This window comes from Zalophus californianus, chromosome 12 (assembly GCF_009762305.2).
Source record: "Zalophus californianus isolate mZalCal1 chromosome 12, mZalCal1.pri.v2, whole genome shotgun sequence".
Taxonomy (NCBI): Eukaryota; Metazoa; Chordata; class Mammalia; order Carnivora; family Otariidae; genus Zalophus; species Zalophus californianus.
Window position 1 is genome coordinate 45,881,484 of NC_045606.1, and position 21,576 is coordinate 45,903,059.

A 21,576-nucleotide genomic window follows, 5' to 3' on the forward strand; every position below is an offset into this window, starting at 1 on the left:
GGTAATGGGGGTAATCTAAAGGGTTGAGGAAAGTTTGTAGAAACAACTGAATTATTCTTCAGAGCTATTCAGCCAAGGGGAAATTAACTGGCAAGACCAAAACTGTAGCATGAAGTATTCTTCATAAATTGCTGTGCATTATATGACTAAAATGTTCCATAAAGACCACAAAAATCTTTTTGCTGCATTGATGGAAAAAAAAAATACATCCAAAGTTTAACTATGTCTATGCAAGGTCAGAAATATAGCCAGTACTGTAAGTGCTTCAAAATAAGACATTATCTTCTTTTAGTCTTCTCTGCTCTTTTCTAATAACCTGGTGTTGCTTCTCTTATTCCTATTTTTACTCTTCCTCTTCACCTTTTGGGTACTATTATTACTTTTCTTTTTGTGCCTTTTAGGCAAGGAAGAAGAGAAAGCTGATGAGTCAGTTTCTAACTTTTTCAATGAAAATATTTAGAGAAATTAACTATTTACTGAGACCTGCTATATGTATGGCCCTGTGTCAAGAACAAATAAGGATTATAAATAACCCAAAGTTATGATTAAGATTATTGGTAAACTGTCTTAGCACAAACTGCCATAACAAAATAACATACATGAGGTGCCTTAAATAAAGGAAATTTATTTCTCACAGTTCAGGAGGCTGAGAAGTCCAAGATTAAGGTGTTGGCCAATTCAGTTCCCAGGTGAGGGTTCTCTTTCTGGCTTGCAGGCAGCTGCCTTCTGGATGTATCTCTGGATATTGGAAAGAGAGGGAAGAAACAAACTTAGGAACTATCGCCAACTTCATGACCCCATGTAAACCTAATTACCTCCCACAGACCCTGTAAGGGAGGAGAACAGTTTTCTCCCTTCTAACTTTGAGTTCTTGAATAAGGTGCATCTGTAAGAGGAAAAAAAAAAAAATTACCTCATGTACATATGAAAGATACCCAGAGGAAAAATGAGTAACTCCCCAAGGTGACTTAAAATTCAGACTCAAATATCCTTAGTAATAGGTACAGGGGAGGGAGGATATAGCCCTCTAGGGCAGGGTAGAAGGGTTTTAGGAAAGATGACTGGAGATATGATTGTGACAGTTTGTCAGTGTGTGGTGTCGACTTCTAATCTCCTTTCCTGGGAGAAGTGTCAACTTCCATAGTTGATTAAGCTCCCGGGTACATTTATAACAAACGAATTCCTTTTGGAGAATCTGTCCTCAGGCAGATAGAGCTCAGAGAAAGTGTCTCCCTGCATCCACTGTTTTCCAAGTGCCTCTAGGTCAAAATAATCAATATGCTAGGGTGGCACATTTTTCTACCCTTCAGCCCCATTTCCACACATCCTCATATTGGGGGGTTAGAACTTCAATATGTGAATTTGAGGAATATAAACATTTAGTCCCTTACAATATTATACCATCCTACAGTACTAGAGAAATCCTCAAGAGGCATTTGCATGGCACTTAAATATTTACACTTTTAAGGAGATTTCAAGGCAAAAATATGATTCAAATACATATTTAGTTTTGGCTAATTCGGGGTAGTGATCCAAAATTCAGAATCACAGCCTATTTGCTTTCTGTGAGAAAATACACATAATCAATCATATCTGTGCCCATTTAAATATCAAGAAAAATGAGTCTGATGCAAATGGCAGATATGCAGCTGTAGTTTAGATTTACATTTATTCTCTCCAGCCTTTAGGCTCATGGAGCAAGTATCAAAGCTGTGACAGATATTTCAGTGTTATACAGGTGAGTCTAAGCAAAAAGTGCATTATTGCTGTCTTAGTACTAGAATAACCATATCAAAGTGATTTTTCCTACTTCAGGGATATCTAATGAGAGGTGATTTTAAAGAGCTCATATTCATTTTGGGGTCAACTTTTAGAAATGCTATAGCATAATACATTATTGGAATGGAATTATTGAGTCTAACATGATACTATACCTGTTTTTAGTGTGGGTGAGGTTGGACATTGCTGACTCATATGAATGTACAGGTGCCATAGTTATCTTCTAGCATATCACACAGAACAGTTGGTATTTGAGCCTCAAGTATCAAGTCACCTAAAGAGAAAGCCCCCAAAATCCACTTATATTTTCCCCAAATCTTCCAGCTTATATCAAACTATTCCCATGTTTCCTATTGATTCCTTCATTCAAATTTAAGCTAATAGAACCAAATAACGTGAAATTTTATCACAAAACAACATGTAAATTAGTGAGAACAAACTCTGAATTTGGAGCTGCCTATTTGTTCCTTCAGCAATACCTAGTAATACACAAGCAGCTCTGTATTAGATTATTTGTCAATGTTATTTTATGGAGAAATTTAATAAAATTTACTACTCTGCAATCCATTGAGCACTTCCTAACCTAATTGTCATATTCTGCATTTCCTGAGATTTACAATTAAAATTGTGATGAGCCAGACATACAAACTATTCCTTGTATGACAAGCCAGGTTATTTTTATTTTACCAAAATTATCTGAAGTATTTATTTATTTATAAAAATTACACTAACACTTAATTTCACCCAGCTCTAAGTACCTATCTGTGATGTATTTTTTAAGTCTGAATAATTTTTCAGCCAATTTTCCTTAATGCCCACTGCCACCAAAAAAAAAAAAAGATAGTTCAATTTGCTATTTATGCCCATGCCAGATCCAGTTAATAAAAAATAATGGCTCTGACATTTTATATTCTCCAAGGATGATCAAATAAGAAATAGTCTCCAGACCAGAATAAACATTTATTTTGATTAGGAAATGTTTAGTCTTCCTTCTATTATTATCACTAGTCACCAATATTACTTCCTAAATTTTTAAGACTCCATGAGGCAATGTATTATATTTTATGCCAGTTTTTAATTGGTAGAAAGACCAATAACACGAGAGACCACCTACCAGTATCATTCCTATTTGTAGTAATTATGTAGTTTGTAAACAGTATAAAAGTAAAAATCAAGGATTTATTTTTACCATTTAACTATGAAGATAAATTTATCTTTCCATACTTGTGACACTTTCCCATTGGCTTTAAGAAAAAGAAGGTATTTCTTACCAAACGCCATGTTTTCTCATGCTCATTTCTTTGTTTTTTCCAATATTCTGAGTGAATGCAGTGGGAATGGAGAATATAGAGTAACAACTTTAAGTGATTTCATATAGGCATTAAAGTGAAAATAAGCTTGAAGAACTATTTAGTCATTTCCCTGCACTTTCTCTCTGACAAATAAAAATCTTAAAAAGAAGAGAGCACAGGGAGGGGCAGAGGGAGAAGCAGGCTCCCCACTGAGCAAAGAGTCTGATGTGCAACTTGATCCCAGGACCCTGGAATCATGACCGGAGCTGAAGGCGGATGCTTAACTGAGCCACCCAGGAATCCCTCCCCTGCACTTTCTACAAATACTGATTGAGTTCCAGGTATTGGACTTGATGACAGCCTGACTAAAGAAATGACAGTGCTGTTAACTAAGGCATTTGAGAAAGGAAGGCCATTTGGAAGTAATGGTTACATTGGAAAATGGAAAACTTCCATTTTAGAAGTGCTTTGACCAGTTTTGTAATTGCTTAAACATCTGTGTTTGACATCTGAATATTCTTTGCTTTTCTGACTTATTTCATGACTTGGAAAATTAAACTCTTTGAGAGTCAGCATCTGAAATATAAAATAGACTTAGTAACACATGCCTTACACTATTTATAAGAGGAAAAACAGGTACATACCTAAGTATATATGAAAGTGCTTTGTCACCTATCCAAGGTTACACATATGAATTATATTGCTCTTAAGATATTTAACTGGAACTATCCAGAGGGCATTCATGAATATTCATGTACAGGGAACTCAACGGTACAAAACTATAGGTGTCTAAATTTCAGTTACAAAGCAAAAGCATTTTACTGGAAATCTCACCAGCAACGTACTTTTCCTACCCAAAAAAGAAGGGGGAAAGAGAAGAAGCCAAAGACAGCATCTTAGAGTAATAGAAATAATCACAAGAAAGAAAAAGAAATCAGTTGAAAAGTGAGGCAGCATCCATGATTTAAAGGAGAAGAAATAGGACCGGGCAGTCATGGACATAACTGAGGTCAGGTCCATGATGGAAAATCCACATGCCTCACTGACAGATAAGTGTTTCTTTATAGCCAAGAGTTTATTTTTGACAGAATTATCATCAAGAAAGCTTAAGAACTTCAGGTGCAATAAAAGATGTTGTCTTAACTAAGTCTCTCTCCTTTCTCTAACTCTAAGTGGCTAAACCACTTGTTTCTATCTAAACCAATAGCATTTTAATCTACTCCCTTATTCCCCTCAATTACCCTGACACCATAAGATAAGTGATGTTGTAATCAATGCTTCCTTGTTTCTCATGCCTCGGCCTAGAAACCTATCTTCCTACAGACAAAGAAAGAAGCAAGATGAAAGTTGAAGGTTTTACTCCAGGCCTATATTAGTCTTCTCTAGCTGTCATAATAAAACACCACAGACTATCTTAAATAGCAAACATTTATTTTCTCCCAGTGCTGGAGTCTCCGAGTCCAAGATCACACTACCATTACGGTTGGTTTCTGGTGAGACCTCTCTTCCTTGCTTGTAGACCACTGCTTTGTGTGGTGGCATCGCATGGCCTTATAAAGATCTCTGGTATGTCTAACTCTTCTTAGGTGGACAACAGTCCTATTGGATTACGGCTCCACCCTTATGACTTCATTTAACATTAATTACCTCCCTTAAACAAACAAACAAAAAAAACCCTATTGCCACAAACAGTACCATTTGCAGTTAGGGCTTCAACATATGAATTTGGGTGGGACACAATGCGACCAGAGATCACTAAAGGCATCGCTAATGAGTGATGAAAGTTGTGAGTGATGAAAGTTGTTCTTACCTAATACCCAGGGCATCAGTTATAATTTTAATAAAAATATTTGTGAAAGAACCTTTATTTTCCTGCTACCAAAATAGCGAATTAGCATTTCTCCCATATTTTCTGTTGCTGACTTGCCAACCTCTCCTCGATATAGCCACGAGTTACCGTTCTAAAGTTTAAGTCAGACCTTTATTACCCTTTAAAAATCTTCAATGACTTCCCATTGCTTAATGAATAAAAAATCTAACATTTTAACCATTTGTTCAACTCTCAGAAGCCTGGCTCCAACATGTATTCTCTATCTCATCAGAGACACAGAAGACTACTCATTGCTACCTGACTTTTGGTGCCCCCCCCCCTTTTTTTTAAATGACACTGTGCCTCTACTAGCACTGTTTCCTCAGCCTGGAATGTTCTCACCATCCATGTTCACTTCTAAATCTCAGAGCTTCAGCAAAGCCTGTCGTCTTCTCAGTGAGTAGAGATCACACCCAAAATTCTCTGAACATACATTACTTCCATGTCCTTCTCAAAATACTCTGAGCTTGTTAGGTCAGAGAATGTTTTATTCATATTTTAATGAGCAGAGCTTAAAAAAAACCACATACCTATACTACATGCTCAATAATTGCTCACTGAAGAAATGGGAGAGGCGATGTAGTGTCGAATAAGTACATGAGTTGTTTGCTCCAGGAGAAGAAACTATCTTCATTTTCTAAAAAGAAACTAAGACCATTCTTCCTGTGACTACCTCTACAGAATACCCCATAAATGAGAGAAGCCACACTTTAATTTGCTAGGAATTACAAAATCTAGTTTGACTGAAAAAGGTGCATATATCCATTTTCCCTTTATGGCAATACAACAAAAAGGTAGATGCAAGAGGAAAACAGTGAAAATATGCCCTTTCTTGACCACGTAAAAATTCCTGTACCTCCTTTAATAAACCAGAGAAGATTAGGGAATTAGTCCATGAACACATGGTCTATTATAGTAAAAAATAATCTTGTTCAGAGTTCACACTGAGTATCTTTTCATCAGGAATTATATAGCAGCACAATTAAAATGAAATACTAATTGTAACAAGAAAAGATGGTGGCTGCAGAGTATAACTCAGTCTTAATAGATTTTCTAATGCCTTTCTTTATATCTAAGGGGAGTAGCCCTTTAGCCAATAAAGTAAATTTTCTGATCTCCAAATGGGTACTTTATCCTCATTCAGGCTGATATTGCAGCGACATCATGAATTTCTCAGACAGCTTTGTGAATCAGCAGAGTATTTCAGAGGAGAGCAATGACTGCTAAAAGCAAAGTCGTTATTTTTTAAACAGCCTTTAAACTAGTAGATGAAACATTTCATTTTGGGTCAAGGATGCATTTGCTCCAACAACCTGGAAGAGCAGAGAGGGCTGAACCAGTTGGGAAGGAATACAATGATGTTACTTTATCAGCCAAACCTCAAATTATACAGTTTTGTGGGTCAAACACTTTTCACTTTTTTTTTTTCCAAAGAGCTTAAACATTACTATTCCATGAACTATCTTTGAAAAGCCATTAACTAATTTGCTTATAATAAACTTGGAGATCTAGGGAAAAAAAGGGGAAATCAAGGCAAGAAAAATGTATGCTTCCTAAAGCATCCATTCAATAAATGTTCAAAATGCTACCATATGCCAGGCACTGTATTAGGGGCTGGGAAAACTGAATAAGATTACAGTCCCTTTCCTCAGGTCTACTTATCCAAAGGACAATGACAGTGTTCAGAGGTCAAGTTCATTGAAATCAAAATATCCCCATACTACTTCTGATGCATTTCTCAGTGTTTTCATGGGGTAAAAGTAAGATTAAGTCTGGCTCATAGTTTTATATAAATATAGTTTAGCCAAAACTTTGCATATATTTTACTTTTACTTTGAAAGCCTTTTTTCATCAAGCAATATGTTCAAAATGTTACATTGCATAAAGAATGGGGTTGAGAATAAAGCATATTAAAATATCAGTGTTAAAATTTTATGTATTGAGAAACATTTTCTTACACAGAATAATTTTCCTATATGAGTGGCAAGTACATTCTTTAATTTTATGACTTTATTTTGGGGTCTATTAGCTCATGTTTGTATGTGTGTGTCTCAGATGGACTGACCACCAGATTTCCTGTGGCCACAGACACATCTGTCATCAACTCATTATTCTATCTTTACTGTTGCCTGCTACCAAGCTTTTAAACAAATATAATTTGTACTGCACACTGTTTATTCTTCAGATTACCGAATTTATTTTTATTCATAATTCTCATATCTATGCATCACCTCTATGAGTATGTTTTCAACTCATTACTTTAGTCTTATCCCAAATTGAAACCAGATTAATATTATAGATGTGAAAATATGCACATTCTACCAACCAAAATTAATAACCATAAATATGTGACATTTAACAACAAGCCTTTTCTGTAAAGATCCAGGTGACAAATAATTTAGGTTTTTCAGGACATATAGTTCTCATTAAAAATACTCAACTCTTTTTATTCTAGTGCAATTGTGGCCAGAGACATCATGCAAACAAATGGACATCCTTGTGTTCCAGTAAAACTTTTTTAAGACTCTGGATCTACATCTCTCTCACATCACCACTGATCGGCACACTGTTCTTTGTGAAGCACTACTTTAATGTAATTCTTGTGAGTTACAGTGGTGATGTGTATCTGGCCCTTTTATATTCATTGAGTTTCATTCCTTTCTCTATAAGTATGATGGTTTTTTGTCAAGTTCTTCATGGAAGATGAAAAAAACCCATGCTAATATTAAGAAACAACAAAGCATAGGCTTTCAAAAAGGTAATCAGTAAACTGTTTCTACTGGTAGATTAAGAATAAGTAGTATGAGTGAGCCGTGTTAGTCATCTTAGGGTAAAATTTAAAAAAAAAAAAAACTTCATATTTATTAGATTTAAAAATGTGTCTTGAGTATATATTGTATCTTCACTACTGAAATGCATACTCATTTGGAGAAAGGGTCTTAAATATTTACTCTTGTTTCTCATGCATTCTTACATATAGCAATTTCCTGACAAAATTTTATTAATGAAATTTTGATAAATGAATAAAGAATAAAAATAGCAAAGTATAATATCAGAGGAAAAGCAACTTTATATAAATGTGTTCTAATTTACTTACAGGAGTAGAATTTCTTAGAAAAAGATCAGTCATGGTATTGGAGAAGGAAGGACTATACAAGTCTGAAAAGCAATAGGTCATTTTTTTTTTTGAACACAAACTGTATATAGGAGTTAATGTGTTCCGCCCAAAACAACTAACTTGTGCAATCTGAACAAACCTTTTGAGTAAGATGGGAATATCTGAAATAAATTATATTAAAGTCTTTCTGTTCTTTTAAGTCATTTTTAACATGGCTTAAACTCTTAAAGAGCAATTTACTCTTTCCTTGTAGCAAGAATTAAATGAGACTATTTGAAGAAGCATATTGTTAACTAAACACTAAAATATCAGGAAGATTTTTTTTAGTATTATACCATCTAAGTTATAAGTAAAGGTTTAAAATAGGAATTACTTTTGAAAAAGGACTTGAATATGTTTCATTAAAATTGTTTCATTTTTCAAAACATATGCATCCTTCCTACTACAAAAAATAATTTTATTTATAAGATGGGGCTCTAATGGACATGATAGATACTTCCTTTAAACAATTTTTTTTTTCATACGATCCACGGCAATCTACAGATTCAGTCTAATTCCTATCAAAATAAAAGTTGCATTTTTCACAGGACTAGAACACACAATACTAAAATTTGTATGGAACCACAAAACACCTTGAATAGCCAAAGCAATCTTGAGAAAGAACAAAGCTGGTGGTACAACAATTCAGGATTTCAAGATATACTACAAACCCACACTAAGGAAAACAGTATGATACTGGCACAAAGCTAGACACACAAATCAATGGAATTGGCTAGGAAGCCCAGAAATACACCCACATCTCTATGGTCGATTAATCTAGGGCAAAGGAGGCAAGATCTACAAAGGGGAAAAGACAGGGCAGCAAAAACTGAACAAATACATGCAAAAGAATGAAACTGAACCCCTTTATTACACCATAAGCAAAAGTAAACTCAAAATGGAATAAAGACTTAAATGTGAGACCTGAAACAATAAAACTGCTAAAAGAAAGCATAGGCAGTAATCTCTTAGACATCACTCTTAGCATCATTCAGGGACAGGTCTTCTCAAGCAAGGGAAACAAAGGCAAAAATAAATTAGGACTACACCAAAATAAAACCTTTTGCACAGCAAACAAGGCAACCTAGAAAATGGGGTTCAATATATGCAAATTAATATCCAAAATATATAAAGAACTTGTATAGCGCAACACCAAAAAAAAAAAAGATTAAAAAAATAAGCAGAGGACCTGAACACACCTTTTTTCCAAAGAAGACCTACAGATGACCTAAGAGCACACGTAAAGATGATCAACATCACTAAGCGTTAGGAAAAATGCAAATCAAAACCACAATGAGTAGAACTTTACACCAGTAAGAATAGCCAGTATCAAAAAGACAAATTACACGTGATGGCAAGGATGTGGAGAAAAGGAAATCCTCCTGCACTGTTGGTGGAAATGTAAATTGGTGCAACCACTATGAAAAATGGAATGGAGGTTTCTCAAAGACAAAAATACCATGTGATCTACTAAGTCCATTATTAGATATTAACCCCAAAAAAACAAATACACTAATTCAAAAAGACACATGCACCCCTATGTTCACTGCAACATTATTTAGAGTAGCCAAGATATAGAAACAACCTAAATGTCCATTGATATGTGAATATAGAAGATGTGGGATATGTGTGTATACACACACACATACACAATGGAATATTAGCCACAAGAAAATGAGATCATGCCAGTTGTGACATCATGGATGGACCTAGAGTGTGTTATGTAAAGTGTAGTAAGTCAGAGAAAGACAAATATGTATGATTTCACTTATACGTTGAACTTAAAACCAGACTCAAATACAGAGAACAAACGGGGGCTTACCAGAGGAAAGGTAGGCAATATTGTGTGGTGACAACTGGTGACTACACTGATGGGGGTGAGCACTAAATAATGTTTAGAATCACTGAATTACAGTTGTACACTTAAACCTAACAAAACATTGCATGTTATAGTTTTATGTTTAATCTTCCTCTATAGAGACTTTTTATTTGAGCAATGTATATTACTCTGATTTATAACATCAATAAGTGCTTAATACAGGTATTGAGACAATTTCATTTTACAAGTGATCCATTCATGAGTTCTGTTTTTACCAATTTTCAAAAAGCTGGCTTTCAATATTTAGCACATATATGATAATTATACTTCAATTTTAAATAGATAAAATCAAAACTAAGGAAAAAGGCTTACTGTAAAAATAAGATAAAGGATATATTGACAAACACATTGATACAGCATGGCTCTCTACATTCGATTATTTTTACAGGGTTGACCCTCACATAGTTCACAGCTATGCTATATAACTTGGACAAGGTGGTTAGAAAATACTGTACTGGAAATAATAGTCTTCATTGTCAAGAAAGAACAGAAATTTAAAGACTGTTAAAATTAAGTAACAAAATAGGTCTAAAAGTTAACATGTAGAAATAAATTGAACTATTTAGGAAAAAAGTGTAAGGTTTTAAGGCAACAGCAAAAATTTTTAAAGACAGTTCTAATTTATCTACTATATATTAGTATATATAATGTATATAGTATATAAATATAGTATGCAAATATATACATACATGGATAATATACTTCACATATAGGCTTTAACATATTTATCATGCAATTATTTCAAGACTATTAAACAGGAACATCTTTTTTCTTTATTTTGGTTACCTATCTTTTCTAAATGTCCTATGCAGGACATACATGGCTTTATAACAAATTGGGTTATATTTAAATGCACATAACAGTTTTTTAAATGTTCACCAACCACTTTTTAAAAAACATGAGTTAACATATCAAAAGCACAAGTGGCAGATATATGACTCAACTCTTAGTGAAGTTTTGAGATTTATACCTTCTTTTACTTTTGTCATTAATACTTTGAAGGGTCCCAATTTATTAAACATTCATTTATTTATTCTAGAGTGTGGGAGAGAGAGTAGGGGGAGGGAGAGAATTCCAAGCCGACTCCCCATTGAGTGCAGAGCCCAATGCAGGGCTCTATCTCATGAGCCAGAGATCATAACTTGAGCGGAAATCAAGAGTCAGATGCTCAACCGACGGAGCCACCCCGGCACCCCAAAATGTCACTCATTTATGACTTGGGTTTAATGGAATGAAATGTCCAAAGAATAGGTAGTTATTGACAAGCATTGCATCAAAAATAAATTGATCCAAGTTACATAAAAGGACATCTAGTGGTAGCCAGGATCCAAAACTATTATTAGGCAGCTATAAATACTATTAAGTAAGTTTTAAATATGATCTTCACTAAAAAACAAAAAACAAAAAAAACAGGTAGCTAACATTTGAGAAGTCTGGTGGTTTTACATGTGCAAAATTAACTTACAGGAGTTAAACAAAATGAAGTAAGTGCAAATATAAATACATCGCTATTTTGCACTGGTATTTATTCTAAGGTTGCATGTGCAAAACTTAAGTCTCTACTTTAAATATCTTTGATATCCATGCAATTTGTTAGTAGACACCTGGGCTTTAAATATGAACATTTATTTAGGGCAGTGTGTGACATTCTTGGGTTGGGGGACAAAGCAGGCCTAAGCTTCTGGGTAGCCCCAGGTCTTGGCCAGGACTCTCTCATGAACTGTGTATCTTGGGACAAGTTACTTCATCACTATCGGTCCCATTTACTCAGCTGTAAAGTGAAACCTTTGGATTTAATTGCTAATATTGTTCCTAGTTATAAAATTCAATGACTCAGGATTATAACAGAGTTGTCACTATGAAAAATGTTCCTCTTCCATTAAAATAAAAACATGTACGCTTTTCTGAAAACCGCTCCTCAGAAACCCTTTTCTATTTTTTCAAATTTAAAATGTACAGAGTAGATGGTGTTTTCCAGGTTACATGTTAACTGAAATGAGACGGAAATTATTGTCCTTGAAGATTTATGAAATCATTTTCATCGAATGTTAAATCGTCACTTGATGAAGGCAAATCTGACTGCAGTAAACAAATTGCTCAGACTTGTAAGCCATTAGTGGACACGTGATTGAGCTTTCTCTCTTGTCTCATTCAATTCCTTTCTCCAACATTGCAGTTTAGATTGGGAAGGGTGAATGTAACAAGAACTTGTAAAACAAAATGAAATATCTTTATAAAAAGGAAAACTCCGTATAAAATATGGGACAAGCAGTATTTACAATTTTAGCCAAGCTAAAACCTGTTTAAATATAACAAATCAAAAAGCTTTTTTCATAAAGTTTCTGTGATTTAGAGGCCCTTAAAATTCACATCTTAAGAATTTATTTGACAAATGGTTTGTATATTTTCAAGTTCTTATTACTAAGTTTTCTGCTTATATATCCAAATCATATCCTCCTCCTGAAAATCTACCAAGAAGTTGTCTTCTAGATTTCTATTTTCTCATGATATAAAACGTTTTGTACTTTTTCAAAACTGCATAAAGAAAAATTTTAATCACCCTATTAAATTCTTGCAAGCATGCTATAGAAACATTTAAATACTATATATTCAGAAATAAGTTGTATGCACACAATAAAAATTGGGTACAGAACTTGATTCCTGCTCAACTAATTTTACATCCTGTTTTTACGTGTATGTACATATTAAATTATGTCTTTTAATAAGTATTATACTTGTTCACTGAATGCTCATGTGAGAGGAGCCACATGAAAAGCTTGATGTACGTTTTATGATTTATGTATATGAATAATCTCTTGTGTAGTTGAGGGATCTAATGCTTAGAGTGTTCAGTTGACTTGCTGAAAATCAAAGCATCAGATAATAGCATTGAAATTCAAACCTAGGTTTCTCTCCAAATTCTAAAGCTATTTCCTTCCCTTCAAAAAATAATTTCTCCACAATTTTCTACCACATAAATCTATTATATTTGGTTAGTTTTGACTTTTGGAGATGTAGCTCTCCTATAAAATCATTAGGGGACAATTAAAATAAGTTTGTAAACAGTTTATGCATAAATTATTATTTGAAGAGTTTAGAATGATTTTCTACAGTGTACTTCCATAGCAAGTTTTATATTTAAAATTCTGCATGAAGCTGGTACAGCCGCTCTGGGAAACAGTATGAAGTTTCCTCAAGACGTTAAAAATTGACCTACCCTACAACCCAGCAATTGCACTACTAGGTATTTACCCCAAAGATACAGATGTAGTGAAAAGAAGGGGCACATGCACCCGAATGTTCATAGCAGCAGTGTGCACAATAGCCAGAGTACGGAAGGAGCTGAGATGTCCTTCAACAGACGAATGGATAAAGAAGATGTGGTCCATGTATACAATGGAATATTACTCAGCCATCAGAAAGGATGAATACCTACCATTTGCATCAACATGGATGGAACTGGAGGGGATTATGCTAAGTGAAATAAGTCAAGCAGAGAAAGACAATTATCATATGGTTTCCCTCCTATGTGGAACATAAGGAAAAGCACGGAGGACTATAGGGGAAGGGAGGGAAAACTGAATGGGAAGACATCAGAGATGGAGACAAACCATGAGAGACCAGACTCCGGGAACCAAACTGAGCATTACAGAAGGGAGAGGGTGGGGGGATGGGGTAACGGGGTGATGGGTAGGGGTGTTATGAATAGGTGAACACTACATCAAAAATTAATAATGTACTATATGTTGGCTAATTGAACATAATAAAAAATAAAAAATAAAAATGTCTGCATGATACATACCCCTGAAAACTTGTGCCTGTTTATTCAGATCAGCAGTATTTTGAACACAGGGTCAGTATCATGTGGCCTAAGATATTGCTGCTTTTTATTCCACCTTTTCAAGAAAGATTTAGACATCTATCCATACACAAAAAAAGTGCCCATGTGAGACTTGTGGGATCTAGCACCACACACCGAGGAAACCAGAAACAGTCTTGCCTTTTTATGCATCGGGTAATAGGCAGACAGACCTTGGTTGGGCTGTGGAACAAGCAGAGGTGCAAAATCGCCCCAATCCCTCTTGCCAGACCTGAGAAAAAATGTAGGGTTTGGACCAGGGAAAAAAACCACAGACAGGAGAGAAATGAAAGTCCAGCTTTCCCAAAGGGGAATTCAAGCAAACCACTGCAGAAAAATGCATGCATGTACACAAATTTGGACACAAAGAACGCTGCTAGAGACATCCCCACAATGTAGCACTGGATGAGGCCACAACCTCTCCCACAGAGAAAAAGGAGGGCAGTGATTAAATATCCAACCATCCTACTCCGGCGGTACCAGAAACCCACTTCTCTCTAGGAACACTAAGAGTGCTCACACACAACCTCCATGTCTGGGAAGAGGACGGAGATCTGGAAAGGGAAAGATAAGAATATCAAATGGTATTAAAGGAACACAGTTCCTACTGACTTCACTAAGCAGGAAGTCCACACATTAGCATCTAGCAGTAGCACATCCAGGAATCTCCCTTCTGCATCCATCAATACCCCCAACAATCCTAGCGCTAAACCCATATCTGTCCCAACTCTGTGGTAAGCTCCTTGTGTGTACTCGCAAATACTGCTATGAGAGCAAGCTCTGGTAGACAGTAAGGTGCTCACAAAAGAGGCAAGGGTCAGTGGGCAAGTAAGACCAGAGACTTGAACTATAATGCCACCTTCTGGAAAAAAAAAAAAGACAGGCTTCCAATAACCAGGCTGGTGAGTTGTAAGAACCAGGGAAGACATAAAACCTTAAGCACCCTGCCGTGAGAAGTACAGAGAATACGTATGTATCCACACAAGGCTGGAAAAGTACCACACATAAGCAGGACAAATACAGAATATTTCTCGCCAGAAGATGTCAAGTAAAGATTTGAGGAGTCTACTGCTTCACATGCAAAAATACTGATGCAAAGCCCCAAGGAACATGAAAAATCAAGGAAACATGTCGTCATCAAAGGTTAATAATAATTCTTAAATAACTCAGTTCAAAAGCATACTATTTTGTGATTTAGCTACTAAAGAATTTAAAATAGCTGTTTTGAGGAAACTCAATGAGCTATAAGAAAACACAGAAAGACAAATCAACAAAACCAGATACATAATTCACAAACAAAATGAGAAATTTAACAATGACCTAGCAATCATAAAAAAGAAGCAAACAAATTCTGGAGCTGAAGAATTTAATAAGATGAAAAATATAATAGAGAACACCTACAGCAGAGTAGAATAAAAGACAGAATGAGTAATCAGAACAGGAACTTTGAAATAACCCAGAGAAGAACAAAGAAAAATAATGAAAAAGTGAAGAATGCCTACATGACCTATAGGGCACAATCAAATATACAAATATTAGAATAACTGAAGTACCAGAAGGAGGAGAGGGGAGAAGGGGACATAAAGTTTAAAGAAATAGTAGCTGAGAACATCCCAAACCTGCAGAAAGACTTGGACATCAAGGTTCACAAAGCTAATAGATCACCCTGTTACCTCAATACAAAAAGTCTTTCTCAAAGACCCAGTATAATGACTTAGACATTATGACGGATAGAGAGAGAATTCTAAGAGCAGCTAGGGAGAAGATCATAGCATAGAGAGGAGCCCCCATTGGGCTATCAGTGGCTATCTCAACAAAAATTCCATAGGCCAGGAGAAGAAGAAATGACACATTCTAGGGGGAAAGAAATACCAGCAAAGAATACTCTATGCAGAAAAATTATGTTTCAGATATGAAAAAAAATGGAGTTTTCCAGAGAAAATCTGAGGAAGTTCATCACTAGATGTACAAGAAGGGCTCAAAGGAGTTCTTCTAGCTGAAAGGAAAATAAACTAATCAGGGACATGGAAACATGGAAAAGTATACAACACACTGCTAAAGGTAAATATATAATAAGATTTAGAAAACTAACTCTATAATATGATGGTATGTTAACCACCTAACTATAATATAAAAGTCAATGATAAAGAGTTAAAGTAACTAGTTATTTTTTAACTAATAAGAAATATTTTAAAAAGTAGATAATGACATCAAATATATACAAGGTAGGGAGTAAAAGTTGAAACTTCTGATAACAGTGTTATCAGCTTTAAATGGACTGTTTTACCTATGAGATGTCTTATGCAAGCCTCACGGTAACCACAGAGCAAAAATCTACAGTAGGAACAAAAAATAAAGGGTAAATAGACCATACTACTAAGGGAAAGGAACACTTTACAATAGTAGGCAGAAACAAAGAGTGAAAAAATAGAAATATAAACAGAAAACTGTAATATGGCATTACCAAGTATGTACATAGCAATAATAATTCTAAATGTAAATGGATAAATTCACCAATCAAAAGGCACAGAGTGTCTGGATGGGTTTTAAAAAAATTAAAATAAACAAGACCCAAAATATTCTGCCTATAAGAGACTCATTCAGCTTTAGGACTCATAGACTCATAAAGAAGGAATGGAAACAGATATTCCATCCTAGTAGAAACCAAAAGAAATTGAGAGCACCTATACTTACATAAGGCTAAATAGACTTTAACCCCCCAAAATCTAAGAAGAAACAAGAAAGATTATAAAATAAGAAATCAGTTTATTGAGCTGTAACAATCATAAACATATCTACCAAAATCATAGTACCTAAATATGGTAAATAAATACCAACATACCTAAAAAGAGAAATAGATACCAATAAAATAATAGGAAGGAAGTTCAATACTTTCATTAATGGATATATCACCCAGACAATCAACAGGGAAACATTGGACAGGTACCATAGATTAGAGGAAATGGACCTAAAATCATTTATAGAACATTCCATCCAAGAGAAGAATATACATTCCTGGGGCACCTGGGTGGCTCAATTATTGAGCGTCTGCCTTTGGCTCATGTTGTGATCCCAGGGTCCTGGGATCGAGCTCCGCATCGGGCTCCCTGCTCAGTGGGAAGCCTGCTTCTCCCTCTCCCACTCCCCCTGCTTGTGTTCCCTCTCTTGCTATGTCTCTCTCTGTCAAATAAATAAAATCTTAAAAAAAAAAAAAAGAATATACATTCCTTCTGAAGTATACTAAGTATCTTCTCCAGGACAGACCCTATGATAGGACAACAAACAGGTCTTCACAGATTTAAGAACACTGAAATCATACTCAGAATCCTTTTTCAACCACAATGGTGTGAAAGTAGATAGAAACAACAACAAAAAAGATGGTTCAATTTTCACATATTTGTAAATTTTCCAGCAAAGTCCTGAACAACCACTGGGTCAAAAAAGAAAGTTATCAAAAAATATTGGAACCAAGGAAAAAGTAAAAGTACAGCATACTAAGACTTATGCGATGTTGCAAAATTAGTAATTAGAAGGTTATTATGATATTAAGTTTATTATGATAAGTGCATATATTAAAAAAAATAGAACACAAATAAAAACCTATGCCGAAGTCATAGCCCCATTCATTGCTGAGTGTAGCTTCCTGCCCTTCCCAACTAAAAAGCCTGAGTTGGTAAATTTGGAGGTGCTTGGAGCTGGCTCTCCCATCCTGCCCAGGCAGGGAAGCAGAGCCATAACACTATCTACTACAAAGTGAGGCTCTCAGGCTTGCCCAATCAGAAAGGCTGGCAAGAACATCTGGAAAGCCCTGTAACCAAACAATTTTTGAAAAAAGACTCTGGTAAGCAGAGCATCAGCTATCAAGTCTGCACAGCAAAGCCAGTGGCCCTTTTCAGCCAAGGAACTTAGGGCAAACTCAGCTTGAGCAAGGACCACAAAGAAAGAGGCTTAGTGACCTTAGCCCAACATATTGCTGAAAACAGGCTTCAGCCTGTCCAACAAGGAAACCTAAACAAAGCACACAGGAAACTACACAGCCCATTCAACAGCACTGTCATAGTGGTACTTGAACAGAAAGCACAGTCCATAGTTTTCCCCATTTGCAGAGCAAAACCTGAGGACTCATGTGGCCAGAGAATTCAGTGCACACTCTTGCCTGATTTAGGCCCCTAAACAACAAACTGTTCGGGCCTTAGGCCCCTTCCTACTGCCTCACCAGGAGAGGGAAGATAAATCATAGCCCCACTTACTGCTGAGTCAAGTACCTAGTCCTAGACCTCTAGGAAAACTGGTCAAAGAACTCAGGAAACCATCCTACAGGTTTGCTTGGGCAAGAAACCAGGTTAGCAACCCTATCCAACTCTTCTCAACCAGCAGCTCCCCCACCCCACCCCACCCCACTCCACCCAGCTGCTACTTCAGACCTCAGGCAGTGGCCTCACCTCAAAATACAACTTATACAAACCCCAACTGCCCCAGGACATTACCAGCAGATACACCCATTAATCCAGACTGAGCTCACTGGTAAAGAACAGTCTGCCAAAGCATGCCTGAAAAGTCTGGACGAGGAGAGGACTTGTTCCAATGTGCAGATACCAATGTAAGGAATAAAGGATGGAAATAAGGTAAATGTTATACCACCAAAGGAAACTAGTAAAACTCTAATAGATGACCCTCAAAAAATAGAGATCTATAAGCAGTCAGACAAAGAATTCAGAATAATACTCTGAGAAGTTTGGTAAAATACAAGAGCACACATACAGACGACCACACAAAATTAGGGAAGCAAGGTATGAACAGGATCAAAATCAGTTCAGTAAGAAATAGAAACCTTCAAACACAAAACACACACAAAGACTGAAGAATTCAGTAACCAGCTTCAAAAGCAGATTTGATCATACATAAGAAAGAATCAAGGACCTAAAAGACAAAACATATGAAATCATACAGCCAGAAAAAGAATGAAGAGTGAGGAAAGCCTATGGAATAAATGGGACACAAACAATATCTGCATTATGAGAATTTCAGAAGAAGAGAAAGACAAAAGGCTGGAAAATATATTAAAAACAATACTGCCTAAAACTGCTTCCAAGTTTTTGGTGAAAGAAATGGAAATCAGGTATATGAAGCTTAAGAGACCTCAAATAGTTGAACTCAAATAAGGCTACACTGAGACATTATAATTATTATGTCAAAAGTCAAATACAAAACAAAGTTGAAGGCAGCAAGAGACAAAATTAGAAGTTGCATGGAAGAGAATTTGCAGAAGACTACTAGCAGATTTCTCAACAGAAACTCTTCAGGTCTGGAGAGAATGGGATAATATATCCAAAATACTCAAAGAATAAAACTATCAACCAGGAATATTATACACGGCAAAGTAATCCTTCCAAAATGAAGGAAAGACGAAGACTTGCCTCAGAAACAAAAGCCGAGGGTGTTCATCACTACGAGTCCTATCTTACAAAATCCTAAACGGATTTCTTTGTATAGAAGTAATAGGATGCTAATCAACACAGTAACATCATAAGAACATAGGTAGATTAAAATGTACTGGTAGTTGTAAATATCAGATTCTACAATATGGTAATGCTGGTTCATACTTCACTTACAACTCTGGTTTAAAAGTTAACAAATATAGTAAAAGTAACCATAACTACAATGATTTGTTATACACAATGTTATACACAAAACATATACACTCTAACCAAATAACCAATAACCAAAACATGAGGAGAAGTAAATGTGTAAAGTTTGGGGATTTGATTAAAGATATCAGTTAAATATAGGGTGCTACAATTTTATATTTTATGTAATCCTCATGGTATCTGTAAGAAAAAATGCATAGTAATTACACAACAGGTCACGATAAAAGAGTCAAAGTATACTTATACCAACAGAAATGAAAACACAAAAAACAAGAGCAAGAAAAAACAATGGATCTACAAAATAGCCAGAAAACAACACACAAATTGGCAATAGTCCTTATTAATAAGTAAATTCTCTAATCAAAAGACGTGTCAGCAATGGCTGAATGGATAAAAACCATAACTCTGTGACACGCTGTCTCCAAGAGACTCACCTGCAAGAGACATACAGACTGAGAGCAAAGGAATGGGGAAAGAGATTTCTAACAAATAGTAAACAAAAATACAAAACCAAACACTGTGGCTAGCCATACTTAAGTCTGAAAAATAAACTTTAGAAAGGGAAAAAGAGATAATGGTCATTATATAATAAAAAGGTCAATCCACCAAGAACATAGAACAATTATAAATATTAATGCACCTAATACTGAAGCACCTATATACATAAAGCAAAAAGAAAGGCAGAAGGAAAAATTATAAAAGCAATACAGTAACATTTGGAGATTTCAATACCCCACTCTCAACAATGGTGAGATCATCCAGACAGAAAAATCAATGAGGAAAAAATGAATTTGAGCAGCACCGTAAATCAAAGAGATCTAATAGATGTAAAAAGAATGTTCTATCAGACAATAGCAAAATATACATTCTTTTCAAGTGCATATGGAACATTTTCTAGAATACACCATATGTTAGGCAACAAAACAAATCTTGGCAAATTCAAGAAGATTGAAGTATATTCTCTGACCACAATGATATGAAATAGACATCAGTAAAAACAAGAAAGTGTTAAAATTCATGAATATATGGGAATTAAACAAAACTCTCCTGCACAACCAATGGATCAAAGAAGAAATTAAACAAGAAATACAAGTATCTATAGACAAACAAAATGGAAACACAACAAACCAAACTTATAGAATACAGCAAATGCAGATTTAAAAGGGAAATTTGCAACAAATGCCAACATTAAGAAAAAAATCTCAAATAATAAAGATTAGAGCAAAATTAAATGATAGAACAGAAAAAGAAAAGATTTTTAAAAACTAAGAGTTGGTTCTTTACAAAAACTATCAAAATTGACAAACTTTTAGCTAGACTAAGGAAAAGAGAAAAGACCCAAATCAACAAAATTATAAATGAAAAATGAGACAGTATAAATGATACCACAGATTTACAAAATATCAGTAAGAGGCTACTATGAACAACTATATACCAACGTACTCAACAACCAAGAAAAAATGGAAAAATCTTAGAAACAATACAACTTAATAATCTGAATTGGGAAGAAATAAAAAAAAAAAAAAAACCTGAAGAGAACCATTAGTAGTGACATTGAATCAGTAATCAGAAAGCTCCCAACGAAGAGAAACCCAGGACCAGATAGTTTTAATGATGAATTTTATCAAACATTTAAAGAGTAATTAACACCAATTCATCTCAAACTCTTCCCCAAAAAAGAAAAAGGAAAATAATTCCAGCTTACTTTACAAGGCCAGCATTACCCTGATACCAAAGACAGAAAAAGTCTATCACAATACCCACCTACAGGCTAAAATCCATAATAAATAGAGATGCAAAACAACTCAATAAAGGACTAGCAAACCAAATTCAACAGCACGTTAAAAAGATCATACACAAGGGCGCCTGGGTGGCTTAGTTGGTTAAGTGGCTGCCTTCAGCTCAGGTCATGATCCCAGGATCCAGGGATTAAGCCCCACATCAGGTTCCCTGCTCAGCTGGGATTCTGCTTTTCCCTCTCCCTCTGCTGCTCCTCCTGCTTCTGCTCTCTTGCTCATGTCTTTCTCAATAAAAAAATCTTTAAAAAAAATGATCATAGGAGCAGGATGGTGGAGGAGTAAGAGACCTGGAT

The 21,576-nt window shown here is 35.3% G+C and overlaps 1 long non-coding RNA gene across 2 annotated transcripts in view; it reads right to left on the reverse strand.

Moving 5' to 3' along the window:
* Positions 1-21,576, reverse strand: part of LOC113911747 — a 227,126-nt gene that overhangs the window by 23,563 nt on the left and 181,987 nt on the right. For both annotated transcript variants that reach the window (XR_003516585.2, XR_003516586.2), the window contains exon 4: positions 636-738. This is a non-coding gene — a long non-coding RNA (uncharacterized LOC113911747). The remainder of the gene's footprint in view (positions 1-635; positions 739-21,576) is intronic.